We start from the raw sequence: 18,595 nt of genomic DNA, 5'->3' as shown, positions 1-18,595 counted from the left end.
AGGCATCCGTTAATTTTATCCAATCTATCACTCTTAGAAGCTCTGTGCTTTCCATTATAAATACCATTACTGTGGTTAGCTTGGCTACCGTGAAGACTTGGTCTCTATTGCTGTGGTATTCTCTGTAGGATTGTCTTTCAGAGCAGATAAAACCCTTGCCCTACCCCAACCCTAATCGGAAGAAATTGAGCCACCCATTAAGTTTATCCAAAGCTGATCCTACTTTCAAATCAAAGCAACCCTAACCCAATATTACAGATTTGCCTCAGTGGGCTTAATAGCAACACAACATCGTGTCCTTAGACCCTCTCATTGGATAAGGAACTCCCTAGAAAACCTCCTTTAACAGGGAGTTAAAATAAGATATCTCGGGGGGAGCAACAGAGGAGGGATCTCTCAAGACAGATAGCGTGCAATGGATGTTATGTTCACGCAATTTACATAATACAACATTGAACGAGGATAACAGAATTACAATGGACATGCAATTTATGAAGAACATGATGTGCCATGTCAGGAATCATTTTTGTAGTTCTTAACTTGAGAAATGTTTCTAAAGTGAGTCCTGCTACCCACGATGATGAGCTGTGATGCTTCTTCCTGAGCACAAAGCGGGTACAGAGAAGTGGTTTAATCACACGTTCTGTGCTTTTGTGGAAAGAAGCATGCTCTGAGTGGTAAAATGCAGTGAGCCATCAATTAATTTTATTTAAACCTAACCCTAAAAACAAACTGCCATAGCAGTGAACTTAAAAAAAATCATTTATAATGCTCCAACCCCCACCATCAATTTTTCAAGTTTAAACGGGGTAAACCAATCAAGATACAAGACGGTGGGAGATCAATTGTAAAGAAGAAAAAACATCCAAATTGAACCTACCATTAACCCATCAAACTCTCTCCATAACCCTAATCCTGAGGGTTTCTCCAAACCAGCGCTTAGGCACTGTCCACCTGAGCAGCTAAAACTTTACACAAACCCTCCCTAAACCGAAACATGTAGAAAGAACCATCTGTTAATTTGATCCAAAACTTTGACTACGAGAAGCTCAGTACTCTCCTTCAGAAATGACATTGCTGTGCTTAGTTTGGCGACCGCGAAGAGTTAGTCACTTTCTGTGGTATATTCTGTGGGATTATCTGCCTGAGCAGATAGAACTTTACCCCAACTGAAATGTAGAAAGAGTCTTCCTTTAACTGGATCCAAAAATTTTACTCTGAGAAGCTCTGTATTTTCCATCAGAAATGCCATTGTCATGGTGAGCTTTGCTACCACGAAGAGTTAGTCTCTGTTGCTGAGGGATTGTCTGCCTGAGCAGGTAAAACACTTACCCTAACTCAACCGAACATGTAGAAAGAGCCATCTGTTTATTTCATCCAAAACTATCGCGCCGAGAAGCTCGGTACGTTCCATCCACATTGCCATGGTTAGCTTGGCTACGATGAAGAGTTGGTCTCTGTTGCTGTGGGATTTCTGAGGGATTGTCCGCCTAAACGGATAAAACCCTTGCCCTAAGCGAAACATGTAGAAAGCACTCTGTTAATTTCATCCAAAATTTTCATTCGGAGAAGCTCTGTTCTTTCCTGCAGAAATGCCATTGCCGTGTTTAGCTTGGCTATTGCGAAGAGGTAGTGTCTGTCACTGTGGGATTGTCTGCCTGAGCAGGTAAAACACTTATCCTAACCCAACCGAAACATGTAGAAAGAACCATCCGTTTATTTTACCCAAAACTATCGCTGCGACAAGCTCGCTACACTCCATCAGAAATGCCATTGCCATGGTCGGCTTTGGCTACCACCAAGACTGCCTGTTGCTTTGGTATTTCTATGGGATTATCTGGCTGTGCAGATAAAACCCTTACTCTTAAGTGAAACATGTAGAAAGAGTCATCTGTTAATTTCATCCGGAACTATCACTCCGAGAAGCTCAGTACTTTCCATCAGAAATGACTTTGCTGTGGTTAGTTTGGCTACTATGAAGAGTTAGTCTCTGTTGCTGTGGTATTTTCTGTGGGATTGTCTGCCTGAGCAGATAAAACCCTTACTGTAACTCTACTCTAACCAAAAGATGTGGAACGACCCAACCCTTAAATTTACCCAAAGATTTTATTCCGAGCAGCTCGGTACATTCCATCTGAAATGCCATTACTGTGGTTAGCTTGTCTATCGAAGTTATTCTCTGTTGCAGTGGTATTCTCTGTAGGATTTTCTGCCTTAGCAGGTAAAACCCTAACCCTATCTCAACCGAAACATCTAGAAAGAACAATCCGTTAATTTTATCTGAAACTATCACTCCATGTTCAGAAATGCTACTGCGAAGAGGTAGTCCCTGTTGATGTGGTATTGTTTGCCTGAGCAGACAAAACTCTTAGCCTAACTCATCCCTAACCGAAAGATGTAGAAAGAGCAATCTATTAATTTTATCCAAACCTTTCAGTTGGAAAAGCTCAGTACTTTCCATCAGAAATGACTTTGTCATGGATAGCTTGGCTTCTGCTAAGAGTTATTCTCTGTTGTGGTATTTTTTTTGTGGGATTGTCTGACTGAGCAGATAAGCCTTAACCCAAACCTTACCTCAAGTGAAACATGTAGAAAGCGCGCTCCGTTCATTTTATGCAGAACTTTTACTCTGAAAAGCTCAGTACTTTCCATCAGAAACACCATTGCTGTGGTTAGCTTGGCTACTGCGACGAGTTGGTGTCTTGCTGTGGTATTCTCTGTAGAATTGTGTGCCAGAGCAGATTAAACCCTTGCCCCAACCCTAACCGAAAGATATAGAGCCATCCGTTACGTTTAGCCGAACCTAATCCTACTTTTGGGGATAAGTTCTTTAGTTTTTATCGTGAGAAATGTTTTTCTAAAGTGAGTCCCGCCACCCACATGATGAGCTGTCGTGCTTCTTCCTGAGCACTAAGCGGGTACAGAGAAGTTGTTTAATCACAAGCTCTGTGCTTTAGATGACGTTCAATGTTCCTTTTATGGGAGCATCAAGAGAAGGGGCATGTTCTGAGTGTAAAAAGGAAAAAAGTGCAGAAATTCATCAATTTGATCTAAACCTTAGTCTCAACTCTTAAAACATTAAATTGCAATTGCAGACAAGTTCAATTTGGAAAAAAACAAAACAAAAAAAAACACTATTGTTCCAAACCCCACCAACAACTTTTCAAGTTTAAAACGGGATCAAGATATAAGACTGGGAGATCAGTTGTAACGAATAAACACCCAAATTGCCCCTAGACTTAACCAATCAAACTCTATCCATATCCTTAATCCAGCACTTGGGCATTGGCGGAGGTGCTCAGTTGACATGTGTTGGCTCTGGCATTCAACCCTAACCATAAAGTTAACCTAGTATGTTCAGTGTGAAATGCCGGAGCCGTGGTTAGCTTGGCTACCACGAAGAGTTGGTCTCTGTTGCTGTAGGGTTTACTGTGGGATTTGCTGCCTGAGCAGATAAAACCTTTACCCTAATACAAACCCTAACCCAAACGTGTTGAAAGAGCCGTCTGTTAATTTTATCCAAATTTTGCATACCGAGAAGCTCTACTTCCCATCAGAAATGCTATTGTTAGCTTGGCAACCTCCAAGACAGTCTCTGTTGCTATGGTATTATTTGTGGGATTAATTCTTAGCAGGAGCCAAGCTAACCACGGCAATGGTATTTCTGGTGGAAGATACTGAGTGTTTCGGAGCTTTTTGTTCGGATATAATTAGCGGCTGGCTCTTTTTACATCTTTTTGTAAGGGTTCGCATAGGTTTAGTATAAAGGTTCTATCTGCTTAGACAGACAGTCTCTGTTGCTGTTGTATTTCTGCGGGATTGTCCACCTGAACAGATAAAACCCTTAGCATAAGTGAAACATGTAGAAAGAGGCATCCATTAATGATAACCAAAACTTTCGCTCCGATAAGCTTGGTACTTTCCATCAGAAATGCCATTGCGGTGGTTAGCTTGGCTATTCCGAAGAGTTAAGTCTCTGTTGCTGTGGTATTCTCTGTACGATTGTCTGACTTAACAGGTAAAACCCTTACATCTAAGCGAAACATGTAGGAAGAGCCGTCCATTCATGTTTTCCAAAACTTTCACTCCGAGAAGCTTGGTACTTTCCATCAGGAATGCCATTGCCGTAGTTAGCTTGGCTACTACAGAGTTTTTCTCTGTTGCTGTGGTATTTTTTGTGTGATTGACTGCCTGAGCTGATGAAACGCTTACAATTAAGCGAAACATGTAGACAGAGCCGTCGATTAATTTCATCCAAAACTATTACTCCAAGAAGCTTGGTACTTCAGAAATGCCATTGCCGTGGATAGCTTGGCTACTGCGAAGAGTTGGACTTTGTTGCTGTGGTATTCTGTGTGATTGTTTGGCTGAGCTGATAAAACCCTTACAACTAAGCGAAAAATGTAGAAAGAGCCGTCCATTGATTTTATCTAAAACGTATACTCTGAGAGGTTTGGTACTTTCCATCAGAAATGCCATTGCCGTGGTTAGCTTGGCTATGACGAAGAGTCTGTTGCTGTTGTATTTCTGCGGGATTGTCCGACTGAACAGGTAAAACCCTTACCATAAGTGAAACATGTAGAAAGAGCCCTCCATTAATGTTATCCAAAACTTTCACTCTAAGAAGCTTGGTTCTTTCTTTCAGAAATGACTTTGCCATAGATAGCCTGGCTACTGCTAAGAGTTGTTCTCTGTTGTTGTGGTATTTTGTTGTGAGATGGTGTGACTGAGTAGATAAGCCCAAACCCAACCTCAAGCGAAACATGTAGAAAGCGCTGTCCGTTAATTTTATGCAAACATTTTACTTAGAAAAGCTGGGTTCTTTCCTTCAGGAATACAATTGCCATGGTTAGCTTGGCTACTGCGAAGAGTTTGTCTCTATTGCTGTAGTGTTCTTTGTAGGATTGTCTGCCAGAGCAGATAAAACCCTTGTCCCAACCCTAACTGAAAGATATAGAGCCATCCGTTATGTTTAGCCAAACCTGATCCTAACTTTGGGAATAAGTTCATTAGTTGTTATCTCGAGTAATGTTTTTCTAAAGTGTGAGTCACCCCACCCACGATGATGAGCTGGGGTGCTTCTTGCTGAGCGCGAAGCAGGTATGGAGAAGTGGTTTAATCCCAAGCTCTGCTTTCGGTGACCGTCCAGTGTTCCTTTTATGGGAGCATCAAGGGAAGGAGCATGTTCTGAGTGGTAAAAAGGTGCAGAAATTCATCAATTTTATCTAAACCTAACCCTAAACCATAGTCTTATCTCTTAAAACATTATATTGCAATTGCAGAAAAGTTCAATTAAAAAAAATCCAAACAAAAAACACTTTCCTTGTTCCAAACCCCACTAACAACTTTTCAAGTTTAAAACGGGATAACATAATCAAGATATAAGACAATGGGAGAGTAGTTGTAAAGAATAAACATCCAAATTGCCCCTAGACTTAACCAATCAAACTCTATCCCTAACCCTAATCCTGGGGGTATTTCTAAGCCAGCACTTGGGCATTGGCGGTGGTGCTAGTTGACATGTGTTGGCTCTGGCATTCAACCCTAACCATAAAGTTGACCTAGTGCTTTTCATCTGAAATGCCGTTGCCGTGGTTAGCGTAGCTACGGCGAAGAGTTGGTCTCTTTTATTGTGGGATTTTCTGCCTGAGCAGGTAAAACCTTTACCCTAACACAAACCCTACCCCAAACCAAATGTGTTGAAAAAGTCGTCTGTTAATTTTATCCAAACCTTGCACACCGGGAAGCTTTGTACTTTCCATCAGAAATGCCATTGCCATGGTTAGCTTGGCAACCTCCCAAGACAGTCTCTGTTGCTATGGTATTATTTGTGGGATTAATTCTTAGCAGGAGCCAAGCTAACCATGGCAATGGTATTTCTGATGGGAAATTAGTGTTTCGGAGCTTTCGGTTTGGATATAATTAGCGGTTGGCTCTTTTTGCATTTTTTTTTGTAAGGATTGGGATAGGTTAAGTGTAAGGGTTTTGACGGCTCAGGCAGATGGTCTCTGTTGCTGTGGTATTCTCTGTGAGACTACTTTTGAGCAGTAAAAACCCTCACCATAACCCTAAGCCAACCTTGAAAGAAAGATGTATAGAGATGCTTCCGTTAAGTTTATCCAAAACTTTCATACCGAGAAGCTCGGTACTTTGCATCAGAAATGCCATTTCTATCGATGGCTTGGCTACCGCTAAGTTAGTCTGTGTAGCTGTGGTATTCTCTGTGGGATTAACTCTTGGCGGTAGTCAGCTAACCATGGCAATGGCATTTCTGATGTAAAGTACCGAGGTTCTCAGAGTGAAAGTTTTGGATAAACTTAACGGATGTCTCTTTCTACATATTTCGTTCAGGGCTACCGTATGGTTCAGGTTATGGTGAGGATTTTTCCTGCTCAAAAGTAGTCCCACAGAGAATACCATAACAGAGACTGTCTGCTTGAGCAGATAAAACTCTTAACTCAAACCTACCGCAACACTAACAAAGATATAGAATGAGCCATGCATTAATTTTATCCATACATTTCATTCCGAGAAGCTTGGTACTTTCCATCAGAAATGCCATTGCCGTAGTTGGCTTGGCTACCATGAAGAGTTGGTCTCTGTTGCTGTGGTGTTCTCTGTGCAATTGACTGCCTGAGCTGATAAAACGCTAAGCAAAACATGTACAAAGAGCCGTCCATTAATTTTATCCAAAACTTTCACTCTGAGAAGCTTGATACTTTCAATCAGTAATACCATTGCTGGAGTTAGCTTGGCTACTACGAAGAGTTAGACTTTGTTGCTGTGATGTTCTGTGTGATTGTCTGCCTGAGCTGATAAAACCCTTACACTAAGCGAAATATGTAGAAAGAGCTGTCCAGTAATTTTATCCAAAACTTGCACTCTGAGAAGCTTGGTACTTTCCATCAGAAATGCCATTGCCGTAGTTAGCTTGGCTACTGCGAAGAGTTAGTCTCTGCTGTGGTATTCTCTGTGTGATTGTCTGTCTGAGCCGATAAAACCCTTAGATCTAAGCGAAACGTAGAAAGAGCCGTCCATTAATTTTATCCAAAACTTTCACTCCGAGAATCTTGGTACTTTCCCTCAGTAATGACATTGCCCTGGTTTGCTTAGCTACCACGAAGAGTTAGTCTCTGTTGCTATTGTATTTCTGCGGGATTGTCTGACTGAACAGATAAAACCCTTACTATAAGTGAAATATGTAGAATAGCCGTCCATTAATTTTATCCAAAACTTTCACTGCAAAAAACTTGATACTTCCCATCCGGAATGCCATTGCCGTAGTTAGCTTGGCTACTACGAATAGTTGGTCTCTGTTGCTGTGGTATTTTCTGTGCGATTGTCTGCCTGATAAAACCCTTACACTAAGCGAAATATTTAGAAAGAGCTGTCCAGTAATTTTATCCAAAACTTTAACTCCGAGAAGCTTGGTACATTCCATCAGGAATGCCATTGCCGTAGTTAGCTTGGCTACCATGAAGAGTCTTTCTCTGTTGCTGTTGTATTTTTGCGGGATTGTCCGACTGAACAGATGAAACCCTTACCATAAGTGAAACATGTAGACAGTGCCGTCCATTAATGTTATCCAAAACTTTTACTCCGAGAAGCTTGGTACTTTCCATCAGAAATGCCATTGCCGTGATTAGCTTGGCTATTGCGAAGAGTTAGACTCTGTCGCTGTGGTATTATCTGTGCGTTTGTCTGCCTGAGCTGATAAAACCCTTACAACTAAGACAAACATGTAGAAAGAGCCATCCATTAATTTTAGCTAAAACTTACTCTGGGAGGTTTGGTACTTTACATCAGAAATGCCATTGGCGTGGTTAGGCTTGGCTACTGCTAAGAGTTATTCTCTTTTTGTTGTGGGATTGTCTGGCTGAGTAGATAAAACCCTTACCCTACCTCAAGCGAAACATGTAGATAGCGATGTCCGTTAGTTTTACGCAAACATTTTACTCTGAGAAGCTGTGTACTTTCCATCAGAAATACCATTACCGTGGTTAGCGTGGCTACCGCGACGAGTTAGTCTCTATTGCTGTGGTATTCTCTGTAGGATTGTCTGCCAGAGCAGATAAAACCCTTAGCCCAACCGTAACTGAAAGATATTAAGCCATCAGTTGAGTTTATCCAAACCTAATCCTAATTTCGGGGATAATTTCTTTAGTTCTTATATTGAGAAATGTTTTTCTAAAGTGTGAGTCCCTTCACCCACGATGATGAGCCTGGGGTGCTTCTCCCTGAGCGCGAAGCATGTACAGAGAAGTGGTTTAATCACTCACTGGGCTTTTGGTGACCGTTCAGTGTTGCTTTTATGGGGTTATCAAGTGAAGGACCATGTTCTGTGTGGTAAAAAGGAGGGGAAAAATGTAGAAATTCATCAATTTTATCCAAACCTATCCCTAAACCTTAGTCCTAACCCTAAAAACATTAAATTGCAGAAGTGCAATTCAATAAAAAAAAAACACTTGGTGGTGTTTTGAGCAATACAAAGTTTTCAAGTTTAAAACGGGATAAACCAATCAAGAGAGAAGACCATGGGAGATCAATTGTAAAGAATAAACAACCTCCAAATTGACCCTATACCTAACCCTAAACCTGGGGGTATCTGTTATCCAGTATTTGGGCATTTGGCTCTGGCATTCAACCATAATCCTTACCTTTCACTAGGAGAAGCCTAGTATTTCCCATCAAAAATGCTATGGTTGGCGTGGCTAACATGAAGACTTAGTCTCTGTTGCTGTGGTGTTTTCTGTGGGATTTTCTGCCTGAGCAGGTAAAACCTTTACCCTAACACAAACCCTATCTTCACACCGAGAAACTCTGTACTTTCCATCAGAAATGCCATTGCAATGGTTAGCTTGGCAACCGCCAAGACGGTCTCTGTTGCTATGGCGTTCTTTGTGGGATTAATTCTTAGCAGGAGTCAAGCTAACCACGGCAATGATATTTCTGGTGGAAAATACTGACTGTCTCGGAGCCTTGGGTTTGGATATAATTAACGGATGGCTCTTTCTACATCTTTATGTACGGGTTGTGATAGGTTTAGTATGAGTTTTATCTGCTCAGGCAGACAGTCTCTGTTGCTGTGGTATTCTCTATGGGACTACATTTGAGTAGGAAAAACCCTCACCGTAACCTTAATCCTACGCTAACCCTTACCGAAAGATGTAGAAAGAGACCTCCGTTAATTTCATCCAAAACTTTCATTTCAAGAAGCTCGGTACTTTCCATCAGAAATGCTATTTCCATCGAAATCTTGCCTATCACTATATTAGTCTCCTCTTGCTGTGGTATTGTTTGTGGGATTAAGCCTTGGCGGTAGCCAAGCTAACCACGGCAATGGCATTTCTGATATAAAGTACCGAGCTCCTCCCAGTGAAAGTTTTGGATAAACTTAACGGATGGCTATTTCTTCATCTTTCGGTTAAGGTTTTATCTGGTAAGGAAGACAATCCCAAAGAGAATACCTCAGCAACAGAGACTGTCTGCCTATGCAGATAAAATCCTTATACTAAACCTATCCCAGGCCTTACTTTCCATCTGAAATGCCGTTACTGTGGTTAGGTTGGCAACCGCCAAGACGGTCTCTGTTGCTATGGTATTCTCTGTGGGATTGTCTGCCTCAGTAGATAAAAACCGAATCCCAGCCTTAACTGAAAGACCCGTCTGTCAAGTTTATGCAAACTTAACCCTACTCTTAACCCTAACCAAAAGATTCAGAAGACGATACTTTGAGCGATAATTTCTGTCGTTCTTGTAAAATGTTTCAAAAGTGTGAGTTCTGCCACCCACGATGATGAGCTGCGGTGCTTCTTCCTGAACATGAAGCAGGTACAGAGAAGTGGTTTAATCACAAGCGGTGTGCTTTTGAGGCAAGAAGCGTGCTTTGATCGGTAAACTGGAGAAAACTATCAATTTTATTTAAACCTAACCCTAAAAACAAACTGCCATAGCAATTAACTTAAAAAAATTGGTAACACTTTAGTATGGGGAACATATTCTAAGTAACAAAAACTTAATTTATAGTAATTTAACACTATTAACACTTGTAGTTTTGTTATGTAAGAACAGACCATATTCATTAAGTGTTAGTAAGGGAGAATAACTCTTCTTGTGGTACTACCACCTTATAAAGTCCATACTAAGCAAAGCATATTGAGATGGTACTACTAATAAACTAATTCTGAGGTTATAGAGGGAAAACTCATAGTTAATGGCTTACTGGTTGTATAATAAGGCCATGCAGAATAAGGCATTGAGTATGTAATAATGACCAATTAAGAGCCAATATGTTGCTAATTTGCATGCAAATAAGCACCTAATTAATGGTGACTACGTTCCCCATACTAAAGTGTTACCAACATGTTTTTATAATGCTCCAAACCTCACCAACAATTTTTCAAGTTTAACACGGGATAAATTAATAAAGATGCAAGACAGTGGGAGATGAGTTGTAAAGAAGAAAAAACATTCAAATTGAACCCATCCTTAACCCATCAATCTCTCCATAACCCTAATATTGGGGGTATCTCCAAGCCAGCACTCGGGCACTGTCCACTTGAGCAGATAAAACTTTACCCTAACCCAAACTCTACCTCAACCGTAACATGTAGAAAGAACCATCCGTTGATTTGATCCAAAACCTTTACTACGAGACGCTCAGTACTCTTAATCAGAAATGAGAGAGGCTGTGGTTAGTTTGGTGACCATGCAGTTATTCTCTGTGCGATTGTTTGCCTGAGCAGATTAAACCCTTTCACTAACCCAGCCCTAACCGAAATACGTAGAAAGACACACCTGTTAATTTTATCAAAACTTTTCACTCGGAGAAACTCGGTTCTTTCCTTCAGAAATGCTATTGCTGTGGTTAGCTTGGCTACCATAAAAAGTCAGTCTCTGTTGTTGTGGTATTGCTGCGGGGTTGTCTGCCTGAGCAGATAAAACCCATTTACTCTTAAGTGAAACATGTAGAAAGAGCTGTCCGTTAATTTTATCCGAAACTGTTCCTCCGAGAAGCTCGGTACTTTCCATCTGAAATGCCATTTACGTGGTTAGCTTGTCTAGCGAAGTTATTCTCTGTTGCAGTGGTATTCTCTGTAGGATTTTTGGCCTGAGCAGATAAAACCCATTACTCTTAAGTGAAACCTGTAGAAAGAGTTGTCCGTTAATTTTAACTGAAACTATCACTCCGAGAAGCTTGGTACTTTTCATCAGAAATGCCATTGCCGTGGTTAGCTTGGCTACCACGAAGAGTTGGTGTCTGTTGCTGTGGTATTTTCTGTGGGATCGATTTGCCTGAGCTGATAAAACCCTTACCGTAACCCTATCCCAAACCTAACCAAAAGAGGTAGAAAGAGCCAACCCTTAATTTTATCCAAAAGTTTTACTCCGAGAAGCGCTGTACTTTTCCCCTGAAATGCCACTGCCATGGTTGGCTTATGTATGCGAAGGTATTCTCTCTTGCAGTGGTATTCTCTGTAGGATTTTCTGCCTGAACAGGTAAAACCCGTACCCTACCCCAACCCAAACATGTACAAAGAGCATATGTTAATTTTATCCGAAACTATCACTCTGAGAAGCTCGGTACCTTCCATCAGAAATGCCATTGCCGTGGTTAGCTTTGCTACCATGAAGTTAGTCTCTTTTGCTGTGGTATTCTCTGTGGGATTTTATGCCTGAGTAAGTAAAACCCTCACCCTAACCAAACTGAAATGCGTAGAGAGAGCATACGTTAATGTTATCAGAAACTATCACTCCTAGAAACTTGGCACTTTTCATCAGAAATGACATTGCTGTGCATAGCCTGGCTACTGCTTAGTTGGTCTCTGTGGTATTCTGTGCGATTGTCTGCCTGAGCTGATAAACCCCTACCCTAAGCAAAACATGTCGAAAGAGCCATCCGTTAATTTTATTCTCTTTTCACTCCGTGAAGCTCAGTACTTTCTGTCAGAAATGCCATTGTTGTGGTTGGTTTGGCTTTCGCAAAGAGTTGATCTCTGTTGCTGTGGTATTCTCTGTGGGATGGTCTGCCTGAACCGATAAAACACTTACCCTAACCCAACCAAAACGTGTAGAAAGAGCCATCTGTTAATTTTATCCAAAACTATCACTCCATGAAGCTCTGTACTTTCCATCAGAAATGTCTTTGCCATGGTTAGTTTGGCAACTGTGAAGAGGTAGTCGCTGTTGCTGAGGTATTGTCTGCCTGAGCAGATAAAACTCTTAGCCTAACTCATCCCTAACCGAAAGATGTAGAAAGAGCCATCTTTTTTTTCTTTTTTATGATTAATAGTTTTTTTTTACAATAATAAAGCATATAAACAAGTATTTCAGTTTGAAATAACATGGACATTAAATCAGAATGCGAACGAAACAAGCACAACCAGACCGAAAATAAATAAAAGATAGGAGAGACATCCTGAAATAATGAAAGAAGAAAAAAAAAGACGAAAAAACAAACAAAAGAAGAAAAAACATGACTGTGAGCCATCTTTTAATTTTATCCAAACGTTTCACTCAGAAAAGGTCAGTACTTTCCCTCAGAAATGACTTTGTCATGGATAGCTTGGCTACTGTCAAGAGTTATTCTCTGTTGTGGTATTTTTTTGTGGGATTGTCTGACTGAGCAGATAATCCCTAACCCAAACCCTACCTCAAGTGAAACATGTAGAAAGCGCTGTCAATTTTATGCAAAACTTTTACTCTGAAAAGCTCGGCTCTTTGCTTTAGAAATGCCATGGATAGCTTGGCTATCGCGATGAGTTAGTCTGTATTGCTGTGGCTCTGTAGGATTGTCTGCCAGAGCAGATAGAACCCTTATCCCAACGCTAACTGAAAGATATAGAGCCACCCGTTACGTTTATCTACACCTCATCCTAATTTCGGGGATAATTTCTTTAGTTCTCATATTGAGAAATGTTTTTCTAAAGTGTGAGTCCCGCCACCCACAATGATGAGCTGGGGTGCTTCTTCCTGAGTGCGAAGCAGGTACAGAGAAGTGGTTTAATCACAAGCTCTGTGCTTTTGGTGACCGTTCATTGTTCCTTTTTATGGGAGCATCAAGGGAAGGAGCATGTTCTGAGTGGTAAAAAGGGAAAAAAATGCAAGAATTCATCAATTTTATCCAAATCTAAACCTTAGTCCTAACTCTAAAAACATTAAATTGCAGAAAAGTACAATAAAAAAAAAAAACACACCCACTCATTAATTTGGTATATAAAATTTGTTGCTATATAAAAATCCCAAAATCCAACCCAACAGGCTTGAAAACATAGGAATTGATACCAAGATCAATCAAGCCAAAAAACGACACAAAATATATAAAAAAAAGCCATTTTTGGAGGCTAATTTGACAGCCATCTTGAAAAATGGCCTCCATCTTGGATTTTCAAGTGGCCAATCGGACAGATTTGATTGGAAGCCTGTGGAGAAGAAATGCACCAAATTTCATGCTTGTATCATAATTTGCACAATTCCCCTCAAGTTTGGCTTTTATCCGCTCCACTATAACCCAAAACATACCTCAACCGCAACATATAGAAAGAGCCATCTGTACACTTTATCCAAAACTGTCACTCCGAGAAGCTTGGTACTTCCCATCAGAAATGTCATTGCCATTGTTAGCTTAAGAGTTCGTCTTTGTTGTGATATTTTACAGTATACCCACCAGCAACAAGCTCCCCTCACTACACATACCCAAATAGTGCCCAAACAAATTTTAACAAAAACCAGCGTCCCCCAAAAATACTTTGGGGGACATTTGTCTCTGATTTAGTTTGTCTCGTCATAAAGACTGGTTTGTTTGTTCCTGGTTTAGTTTGTCAAGTCATAAAGACTGGATTATTATTTGTTCCTGATTTAGTTTCTCAAGTCATAAAGACTGGATTATTGTTTGTACTTGGTTTAGTTTGTCAGGTCATAAAGACTGGATTATTGTTTGTTCCAGATTTAGTATGTCAAGTCATAAAGACTGGATTATTTTCAGTGTTATTGTCATTAAAAACAATGTGCAAGCACATGTTCCTGAGTTAGGGTCTCAAGTCATGAAGACTGGGTTATTTGTTCCTGATTTAGTTTGTCAAGTCATAAAGGCTGGATTATTTTTTTTCCCCCTGATTTAGTTTGTCAATTCATAAATACTGGTTTATTGTTTGTTCCTGGTGAGTTTGTCAAGTGAAAGACTGGATTATTGTTTGAAGCCTGGTTTCTGTCTGATTTTATTTTTTTTCTGTACTTGGGTCCATACCAAACCAAGGTCCTAACAAAGATGTGCCCCCCTTCTTTATTTAATAACTGTGTTCCCCAGCTGTGAGAGGAACTTGTATTGGGTGTGTGTGTGTGCGCTCAACATGGTATTTGATAGATATAATAAATACAGTATAGAGCAGAGAACATAGAGTATAGAACATAGTATAGATAGATGTAATATAATCGTTAGATAGTATAGAGCAGAGAACATAGAGTATAGGACATAATATAGTTAGATATAATCGATGGATATAATAGTATAGAGCAGAGAACATGGCAGAGACAAGTTGATTTGAAGATATCCTTTTTGGTAAATCATTTTATTAGCCACACGAGCAAAACCGGTGGAATTAGTTTTTGCTACATTTTGATTCTGCAGCACAATATATACATGTACAACAACAGACACTCCACAAATCATGAACAATACAGTTACACAATAGCAGAAATAAACATATCAGGTATTACAGGTGAATGGTATTTATGCCAATGGTGTGTGAGGATGGGACTATAGGGAGGAATTCAGAGTCTTGATGGATAGGGAGGAAAAAAACTGTTTGCAAAGCGTGTAGTCTTAGTTGACAGTGACCTGTAGCGCTTCCCTGAGAGAAGGAGCTGGAAGAGGTGATGAGCAGGATGTGAGGGGTCGCAGGTGATCTTTGCTCGCTTTACAGTCCAGTTAGTATGTAGAGATTCAACTGAGGGGAATGGGTTGCCTATGATTTTGGATGCCTTGTTGACAATCCGCTGCAGTTTTTTAGTGTTTGACTGTCTGTGCTGCTGTACCATATGGTAATACTGTAATAGAAGATGTTATGATGGACTCGGGTAATGGCTGAGTAAAATAACGAGCAGTAGATGTTTGATCCGGTACTTTTTTCTTTTTTCACAAATTTTATTTATTGAAATTTTACAGTCAAAATGTTATACAGACATATATGAAGTCAATGTTTATTGGTCCACTTCATTCAAACATGAAACCTACCGCTAAAAATTTGGTGTCATCTTTGACCAGTGTCTTTTGATCACCATGTTACTAAGGTTGTCCAATCCTGTTTCCTTCAGCTACAAAATATTGCAAAAATCACTTTTAAAGACATCAAAAAATTAATTCACACTTTCTCCCTTCTAGATTAATGTAACTTTCTCTACTCTGGCCTCAACTATGCTACTTTAAATCATCTACAGTTGGTTCAAAATGCAGTTGCTAAACTAACTAGAACTAGTTGTAGGTCCCATATTACCCCTATTCTTGCATCTCTTCACTGGCCTCCTGTAAAGTTCAGAATAATCTTGAGTTTATTGATTACATTTAAAGCACTGCATGATCTTGCCCCCAGTTATATTTGCGATCTTCTCATTTCACTGTCAGACCATTGATCCTCAAACCTCAGTTATATTTCCCTCAAAGCACAGACACAAGTGGCTTTCTCGCTACTGGTTTATTTGAAAGTTGTCTTCGCCTCCAAATCCACCATGAAAACTGACAGTATTAATGACCCATGAAGACCATAATAGCTTCACGTGGAAAAAATGGTATACGCTCCATGTTGCGTAACATATATTGAAGTAACAGACAAAGAAAATGCCTATGACTCAGAAAATGGGTTATAAAGCAAACTGGGCTAAATAATCTAAAATAGGTTTGGCTAAGGAGGCATTGGAAAATAATATCATTCAGACAACAGTATTATAAAAGAGAAACGGCCGGCATTTATTAAACATATTAATAACAATACAAGTGCACTTTGAATGGTCAATAAGGAAAAGAATAAGGGTCAAACCCCTTTTGGTCGGTCTGTAATGTTTTTTCAGTGTGTAGACTCAGAGCTCTGGTCAAAAAGAGAAAATATGAAAAGATAAAAGTCTGAAACTATCTGGGTAGTGTGTGTAGTGTTCATTCACAAAAATGGAGATCTCTAAAACGGTCTTGTCTGTCTCTCCTGGTCGTCCTCAATGGAGAAGCAAGACGCCACTCTTCCACGTGCTGTCTACGCCTCGTGGGTCACAGGGCTTGCTGCTCCCTTCTCTTGGGGAAGGAATCCAGTACACAAAAAAACCAACCTGCATACCACAGGGTAGAAAATAAGTCTCTACTCTCTAAAGCACCAGATCTAGAATATTTGAATCGATCTTTCACATTCCCAAATAATGGAATTAGGAAACAAAACGAAGCTAGTGAAGGTCCTTGCAGCTAGCAAGTACAAATCACAGCGGAATCGTATAACATTTCACATTCATATTAAGCTATAGGATATAGGCTATCTGAAAATCCTCCGATTGGTTCTTGTAATGAAATGTTCTAGGTTCTCTTCAGTTGTAGGCCTAACAGGCCTACACATTATAAGACAACTACTATGCTACTACAGTGCATGGATAGAAAAAAGACAAACATGGCTAAACTAGCATATGGTTAGCTACTGTAGAAACTCACTGAAGAATCCGGGCAAATAAAGAAAACCGGTTTCCAAGCAAGCAATCCTCTGCAATCCAAACGGGATTAATTAATTTAGACTGGTAAATTTAAATGAGTAAGGGTAACAAAGGCATAAATTTTGTATCTCTTTTCCAGCTTCTACGAGTTGGACTTTGGTTCATTCGTCTGCAGCTCAAGAAAGGTCTGCAGTCAATCTTTTACTATCGTTCTGATCTGACAAGGCCTGGTAATTTTCCATTTGGACAGGCTGCTAGCGCCCTCTACAGGGGACTGCATGGACATGCATTAACTCTTTCTAGGGCAGCTAAAATCAGGGGGGTTACACCTCGTTGGCTGCATGCTACGACAGGGAAGTCGTCAAATCTTGTTTGTAAATATTAACTTCTCAAAGTTCGCTATATACGACAAACTTTCATTACACATGAAGTCTTGTTAGATGCTTGCTTGCGGAGATCTTCCCTTCATCTAACTTATGTGAAAGAAACCCAACAGGATTTGCCCCTCAACATTAAAATCGGCTGTCAAAATAAGTCTCAATCCAAATCATAGTTGCATGTAATACAATAATTGCTTGCCGGTACTGCTTAAGAGTCTTCCTGATGTATACGTATGTGAACGTAACCTTAAGCTGAGACTTCAAAATGATAGTACTATTACTTGTAATAAATGAAATGATGTATACATAACAAATGCAGTTAAAATGAACTCTCAATCATAACATTGGTCTTGGAAAAGGTAGACGAATATTACAAATTATGTAAACATGATAGCTTCAGTGTTTTATCTATTGCTTATTCCAACTGCAAAACAAAATATGACTTCGCCTTTGCAGTTTCAGCCCCAAGCCTCTGGAATAATCTCCCCCAATCTGTTAAATTTGCTAAATCTTCGATTGTTTTAAGCGGCTTCTAAAAACCCATCTTTTAATGGATTCCCACGTTTGACTTCTGTTTTGTTTTTTTTAGCTTGGTCTGTTACTACCGGTTCTATATATATTAAAAAAGATTTCATTCACTTTATGTATTTGTTCGCATTTTGTGTATGTAATGTAAAGCACTTTGTAACGGTGTTTAACAGTGATATAAATAAAATGATGTAAATAAAATTTTGCTTGCTTCAAACTAATGGGACTGTGTCCAGATAGATCGGGTTTCCTCAGTTTTAGGTAGTAATTGTCGTCTTTATGCTTTCCACAGATACTGTTCTCTGGCCATGACAATTGCACTCCTTGTCGGCCGGTTTAATGATCTGTCTGTTATCGAGGAGTTCTGATAAGGCTCTGTCTTTTGTACTATTAGGTGTTACTACATGCTGTATGCGGAAGAATTTGTTGAAATAATTCAAATTGGCCACAATGAGGGTCGCGATTTCCGCCAGCAGCGTGCTGTTAGGAGTCTATTCCGACTTGGGAGTGAATGGCAGGGGCTCCGCATCTGTGCTGTCCTCGTAATACACTGCTAGTTTCAGTCTTCTGTGGCATTGTTGAATGTCCCTTCTGATCTGTTCCATTATGCTTTTTGTTACTTAGTTGGAATGAATTTTATTCCTCTGTTCAGTAGGGTTAATTGTGGGGAAGTTAGGAGAAAGTTTTTCGCTAGTACTACATTTTCATTCCCGTCCTGTATCGGCAGGCTTGTGGGGACTTTTAATTTAAATACTCCAACCAGTTTTGTCAGTAATTATATTGCCGTCTCTGGAGTCCAGTGCACATTGTCCTTCTATAAGTCTCGAAGAGAGTCCTATTTAGTGGTGGCATGGTTGGAGTTGCCTTTGATATATTCATTCAGTTTTTGTAGGTTTGTTTGTTCCCCCAGCAGGAGGCTTGTGGAGTAGTTAATCATGGGTATCTGCACATTGGCCCGTGGGAATTGGCTTTTTGCTGCTCTGATGCCCCCTGAAGCTGCTTGATGG

The 18,595-nt window shown here is 40.1% G+C and overlaps 4 non-coding genes and 2 pseudogenes across 4 annotated transcripts; all 6 read left to right on the top strand.

Moving 5' to 3' along the window:
• Window positions 1–500: 500 nt before the first annotated feature.
• LOC130127457 (small nucleolar RNA U3) lies at window positions 501–679 on the top strand (annotated as a pseudogene).
• A 2,124-nt stretch (window positions 680–2,803) lies between these two features.
• Window positions 2,804–3,015, top strand: LOC130127474 (small nucleolar RNA U3). The gene has a single exon (XR_008811828.1). It is a non-coding gene; the product is annotated as a small nucleolar RNA U3 (small nucleolar RNA).
• Window positions 3,016–4,982: 1,967 nt separating this feature from the next.
• On the top strand, window positions 4,983–5,196 carry LOC130127420 (small nucleolar RNA U3). Its single transcript, XR_008811816.1, has one exon. It is a non-coding gene; the product is annotated as a small nucleolar RNA U3 (small nucleolar RNA).
• A 2,939-nt stretch (window positions 5,197–8,135) lies between these two features.
• Window positions 8,136–8,348, top strand: LOC130127463 (small nucleolar RNA U3). Its single transcript, XR_008811827.1, has one exon. It is a non-coding gene; the product is annotated as a small nucleolar RNA U3 (small nucleolar RNA).
• A 1,372-nt stretch (window positions 8,349–9,720) lies between these two features.
• LOC130127572 (small nucleolar RNA U3) lies at window positions 9,721–9,895 on the top strand (annotated as a pseudogene).
• Window positions 9,896–12,870: 2,975 nt separating this feature from the next.
• On the top strand, window positions 12,871–13,086 carry LOC130127413 (small nucleolar RNA U3). Its single transcript, XR_008811815.1, has one exon. It is a non-coding gene; the product is annotated as a small nucleolar RNA U3 (small nucleolar RNA).
• The last annotated feature ends 5,509 nt before the right edge of the window (window positions 13,087–18,595 follow it).

The sequence above is a fragment of the Lampris incognitus genome, chromosome 1 (assembly GCF_029633865.1).
Source record: "Lampris incognitus isolate fLamInc1 chromosome 1, fLamInc1.hap2, whole genome shotgun sequence".
Lineage (NCBI taxonomy): Eukaryota > Metazoa > Chordata > Actinopteri > Lampriformes > Lampridae > Lampris > Lampris incognitus.
The sequence above is the reverse complement of the archived record's forward strand: the minus strand, read 5'-3'. Positions and strand labels throughout refer to the sequence as shown.